Below are 6520 nucleotides of genomic sequence, written 5' to 3'. Positions count from 1 at the left end.
GGTCATAAGTGAAAATTTCAAATCAATAATTCGCAACGAGATATTATTGATTCAACTTTGAATGGTAGCCAGCTAACATTCCACCTACAACAGTATCAATCATTTGCCTATAAAAGCAATGCACGGAGTAATGAAGAAACTACACCTTTTTCTTTTCCTTTTTCATATCATATACGATATATATATATTTATATTTTATAATTATAAATTTAATTTAAGTTTAATAATAATTGGGTTATTGTAAGAATGTTTTACGGGTTTTAAATCGAAACTCTGTCCGTGTAACGCTACGCTATAAATAATCATTGTAAGTTATGTTCTTCCTTTTTAAATTAATATCTCGTAACTAAGTTATTATTATGCTTATTTAAGCCGAAGTAATCGTGATGTTGGGCTAAATATTAAGATTAGGTAATTGGGCTTAGGACCATAATTGGGGTTTGAACAAAAGACCGACACTTGTGGAAATTAGACTATGGGCTATTAATGGGCTTTATATTTGTTTAACTGAATGATAGTTCGTTAATTTAATATAAAAATTTACAATTTGACATATCTATAAATAACCACATACACTCGATCGGGTACGATGGGCGGGATATTTATAAGTACTAATAATTGTTCATTTGACCGGACACGGGGATGGATTAATAGTCAATGGACTCATTAAAACATGGGTGGATTACATACAAGGAAAATTGGTGTAATTGTTAACAAAGTATTAAAACCTTGTTACAGTTTAAGTCCTCAATTAGTTGGAATATTTGACTTCGGGTATAAGGGTAATTTGACGAGGATACTCGCACTTTATAATTATGGCAGATGGACTGTTATGGACAAAAACCAGATAGACGTATCGAATAATCCAGGACAAAGGACAATTAACCCATGGTAATAAATTAAAATCAAAACGTCAAACATCATGATTACCGAAGTTTAAATAAGCATAATTCATTTATTTTATATCTCATTGTACTTTCATTTATCGTCATTTTATTTATCGTACTTTAAATTATCGCACTTTTATTTTTACGCTTTATTTATATTTTTAATTATTGTACTTTTATTTGTTGTCATTTACTTTACTCTTTAAAATAAGTTATATTTATATTTAATATTTTGCATTAGGTTTTAACTGTGATATAAGTCTCAAAATCGACAAACCGGTCATTAAACGGTAAATCCTCCAAAGTTACCTATAATTACTATATATTACTAAATCTAGTTTAACTACTTAATTAACTAATTTGACCTAGTAAGACACCCAATAATAGTGTCCACGGATCGACATCCCGGACTTTACCTTAGCTATATTATTACACGATAGGTATACTTGCCTTTTGTGTTTTAGTTTAATTTAGGTGATTTCCTGTAGTAAATAAATATAAAACTGATAGCCGTTTCATACACACCCTCTAGAACACATCAAGTTTTTGGCGCCGCTGTCGGGGGCACTTTTTGTGTCTTCACGGGGTATTTAAGTTTTTTTTTTAGTTTTTGACTGATTAAAGATATATTAATTTAAATATAATAATTTAATAAATATAATAATATTGAAATAAAATATAATAATATAATAAAAGTTTTGAATCAAATTTGAATCGTAGAATTTTAAAAAATCGTATTTATTAAATACTTCAGGGGTATATTATGTAACTTATAATTAATAATTTCTATCATGTCGCTTTCATGTGAATAGTAAATTAATTAATTTGGTTTCATTTACTATTCAATGAATAGTAAATGAATTAAAAAAACAATTAAATAGTTTTTGCTTCTCTACTTTTTTTTTCTTTTTGAAAAAATTTTTTATTAATTTCGTAAAAAAAAATTAAAAAAAAATATTAAAATCGTTAAAAAAAATTTAAAAATATAAAAAAAAAAATTTATTAAAAAAAATTTAAAAAAAAATTAATTAAAAAAATATATTTTTAAGATTTTGTCTATAAAATAAAAAAAATTAAGTTTTATTACCTTTAGATTTTTAGACTCTAGTCACAACTTTTAGTATTAAGTTTAGTTTTGCCATAGTTATTTTTATACTTTTAGATTTTTAGGCTTTGCCGTAAAATTCCTTAAGTGCTTTTTCTTTAGACTAAGATTTAGGTGCCTTAAAATTTTGCGACGCCGTGTTAAAATTTTAGTATCCTTTTAAGTAATTCCCGTTTTTCGTTTAGAATCCCTTTTTAATTTTCGACGCGCTACAATTTTCTTATTTTTCGACCTTTTATTTTTCGACATTTTTCGACGCGCTCTTTTTCTTTCTTATTTCTCGACGCTCTAGTTTTTAGGACATAGATTTTTATTTCAAAATTTCGACGAAAAATTGTTTTAAGTGGTTAAATTGATAGACATCCAAAATTTTCTGGTTCGTAGTAATAGTTGGATTTGTTAGTGGCGAGTTGTGGGCTTCCGATTTAAAGGGTCCTGGCTACCTGCTGCATCTATTGGCTATTCAAAACGTGGGCAAAATCAGAAAAGTCTATTAATTTGATAACTTATATAATTTTTTTTTTCTTTTATAACTAATAGGATATTCTGTGAATGCACCGAGCAAAACGTTCACCACCTTTCATACGTTCACCACCTGTAACTCGATCAAGACATATAGCCAATATTGTCGCCGTTGATTTTTCTTTAGAATCGTCATCTAGTCGACCAAGTACTCCAATTCAAATTTTCGATAATCCATTTTTTGAACCCGACTTCAAAATTGAAAACCTGGAGGATATTCAAGGACAATTCCAAGATCCTGAACCACTAATCATTCCTCCTGAACCACAAACCATTAAATCAGAATCCTCTAATGATTCAGATTCAACAAATTCAATTATGGAAGTAACGGAACTTCTAAGTATGGAAGATCGAATGAGAGCTACACGCACGGGCCAAGGTCACGCCATTATTAAACCAGATATTAATGCGCCAGATTATGAAATCAAAGGACAAATCCTACACATGGTAACTAATCAATGCCAATATAGTGGTACGGCAAAAGAAGATCCAAACGAACATCTTCGAACCTTTAATAGGATTTGTACTCTATTCAAAATCAGAGAAGTTGAGGATGAACAGATTTATCTCATGTTGTTTCCCTGGACTTTAAAGGAAGAAGCCAAAGATTGGTTAGAATCGTAACCTGAAGGGGCGATTGATACATGGGATGTTTTCGTTGAAAAATTTCTTAAACAATTCTTTCCGGCATCTAAAGCTGTGAGACTTCAAGGAGAAATTGTTATGTTCACACAAAAGCCAAATGAAACTCTATATGAGGCATGGACAAGATTTGGAAAGTTATTAAGAGGATGTCCTCAGCACGGTTTAGATACTTATCAAATAGTACAAATATTCTACCAAGGATGCTACATTACTACACGAAAAGACATCGACATAGGAGCTGGTGGTTCCATTTTGAAGAAAACCGCAACTGAAGCTCACAAGATAATTGATAATACAGCCTCCCACTCGCATGAGTGGCACCAGGAAAAAGATATCTTTCGTTCATCTAAAGCGGCTAGAGCCGATTCTATCCATGACTTTGATTATGTTTTCGCAAAAATAGATGCTTTCGAGTGACGAATGGAAAAGATGAATAAAGATATTCACGTAATACGAATCAGTTGTGAGCAATGCAGTAGACCACACTTAACAAAATATTGTCACAATGAACAAACGATGGAACAACGTGAGAATGTTTCCTACATGAACCAAAGGCCGGGAAATAATTATCAAAATAATTATCAACCGCCAAGGCCAAACTTCAATCGAAATTAAAACATTCTTTACAATCCAAATGGACCCAACAATAACTCATACAACCAACAAGGTCTAAATAACCAACCAACTCAAAATAACACTTTCAATCAACAAAGACCTGGCTTGTATAAACCACCACAACAAACCGAATAGAAAAATTCAAATCTGGAAGAAATGATGGCAAAGTTAATGGAATCTCAAACACAATTTATTTCATCTCAAACCCAAACAAATGAGAGGTTTGATCAGTCATTAAGAACTCAACAAGCTTCCATTTTGAATCTAGAAAAACACGTAGGTACTCTTGCTAGCATGATGAGTGAGAGGGAACAAGGAAAGCTATCGAGTAATACTGAAGTAAATCCTCGGAATGAGAATGTTAATATAGTTTCAACAAATTCTGAAAAACCAGCATCAGAAGATGGGAAGGTTTTTGATGTGAGTAATAATGAAGAAGTTACAACACCACCACCACCCGAGTATGTAAAGTTAGTGGTGGCACCATACAGACCACCCATCCCGTTTCCAAGAAAAGGAGTTGAGTATGAGCAAGTAATAGGTAATAAAGTTTGTGATACCTCTGGAAAGAAGAAGAAGAATAAGAAAGTGCAAGAAACAAAAATCGTAAAGATAAACCCGGTGAAGACAGTTCCACCTAGGTTGGGTGATCCGGGTGAATTTATTGTTCCTTGTCTACTTAGTGATTGTGTCATGTATGATGCACTAGCAGATTTAGGTGCAAGTATAAGTGTTATGCCTCTTTCATTAAATAAGAGATTAGGAGTAGGTGAGCTAAGTCCAACAGAAATGAGTGTTCGACTCTTTGATCAAACCATTAGGCACCCAGTTGGAATTGCTGACAACATACCCGTTCAAGTGGGTAATTTAACCTTTCTAGTCGAATTTATTGTCATTGACATAGAAGAGGACCAAACATTCCTCTAATTTTGGGTTGACCATTCTTAGCGTCCACATGGGCGTTATTTGATGTAAGAGAGGGTAGAATGACACTTAGTAATGATGAAAAATCGATCACCTTTGTGAGTCGAAAGTCTAAATCTCCATCAACCAAAACCGTTGAACCAACAAAAACGATTGGTAAGAACCATGTTGTTTTACCAACTCCAACGGTAGTGCTTAACAATAATAAAACGCCTAAGTGTGGGGAAGATGAAGTAACACCTAATGATGACCTGATAACAAAGAACCCCGTTGTTGATGCGAAATTAAATGACCCCGTTATTAACAGTTCAAAGAAGAAACTTATTAAACGGATTCGCGATGCTAGAACCAAAGGAAACTTTAAGTTATGTAACCAGTTAGTATCCAATCTTTCGCCTAAAGAAAAGGCGAAACTAGTTGAATTTGTGGATGTTACACAGGAATCCGACCAATGGCTTAAAGCAAAAGTCACAGATATGCAAGTTGATTATGGTCTAAGAGAAATTAACAATGAAGTTAACCACAAATTTGACACCACAGTTACCTAAGTGTGGGGAGATTCAAATGTTTAAAAAAAAAAAATTTGATGTCTAGAGTTAGTTGTTCTGTTCTCATGTAGTTCCGAGAATGGAATCCGATTGGTCATTTTCGCTAGCAGACACTAAAGAACTAGTTTTCTCCCCCCATTCTGAATTTTTGTTTTGTAGGTTTTGTATGAAATTAATATGCATTTTTAAATTTAAGTTTTGTGTGAATTTAAAAACAAAAATTACTTTATTTCATTAAGTTTAAAAAATGATTTCTAAAATTCATCGTAAGTTGAAGACTAGGTCATAGAACTGAAATTGCTTTACCCGAGGGTGGGGCGAAAAATTTTGTTATCATTATTTTTAATTTTATTGATCTAAAGTATACCAAAAAAATTAAAAAAAAAACCCAAAAATTTTTGCTTTTAAAACAATCGCTTCAAAAACGATAAATTTTAAATTTTGTCGAAGGACGGACTAGGTAAACATACCGAAACTACCTAAAGTAAAAGGAAACAAAATTTTAAAAAATTATTCATTTAAATTGTTTTAATAAATAAAGGTTTTATATATATATATATATATATATATATATATATATATATATATATATATATATATATATATATATATATATATGTGTGTGTGTGTGTGTGTGTGTGTGTGTGTGTGTGTGTGTTTGTAGATTATCTTATGTACAAAACAGGGTAAAACATCGCACTTTCAAAGACTGGTATTAAGTTGAGCAAAAGCTACTAATTTTGACGACAAGACACAAAATATCAAATGTGATATAAAATAATATGTTTGCAAACTTGGTATTTTTAATCACTTTTCTACACTAATCACCCTCATGAATTTATAATTATAGTCTGATTTCATGCAAATGAGGGCATTGCATGATCTCAAGTGTGGGGAAGGGTAATAAATTCTCTCGGGTTTACACTTAGTTTAAATTGCCAAATTTTGTGAAAATTTGAAAAAATTTCAACAAAATGAATTCAAAATCATGTTTATACATATTTATGAATGATAAAACTAGGTGTTAATGCCGAAATTATTGTTACCTCCGAGAGAACATAAATGGAGAAACAACCCAAAACGCTTGAATTCATTTAAAATGGAATAGAAGAGAATAAAAAGGCAAAGAAAAGAATAAATAAAAGCTAAGTGTGGGAAGAATTTATCAAGTTCTTTAAAACACATATCACATATTTGGTACAGATTATTGCAGGTACTTTTGCTTTGGACTAAACTAATCAGTTTTACCCGATTTATTGTAATACCTTTGAAAG

The 6520-nt window shown here is 31.4% G+C and overlaps 1 non-coding gene across 1 annotated transcript; it reads right to left on the bottom strand.

Moving 5' to 3' along the window:
• Positions 1-3216: 3216 nt before the first annotated feature.
• LOC139869602 (small nucleolar RNA R71) lies at positions 3217-3323 on the bottom strand. Its single transcript, XR_011766204.1, has one exon. It is a non-coding gene; the product is annotated as a small nucleolar RNA R71 (small nucleolar RNA).
• Positions 3324-6520: the final 3197 nt, after the last annotated feature.

Source organism: Rutidosis leptorrhynchoides, chromosome 9, assembly GCF_046630445.1.
Source record: "Rutidosis leptorrhynchoides isolate AG116_Rl617_1_P2 chromosome 9, CSIRO_AGI_Rlap_v1, whole genome shotgun sequence".
NCBI lineage: Eukaryota > Viridiplantae > Streptophyta > Magnoliopsida > Asterales > Asteraceae > Rutidosis > Rutidosis leptorrhynchoides.
This window is presented reverse-complemented; position numbering and strand designations above follow the sequence as displayed.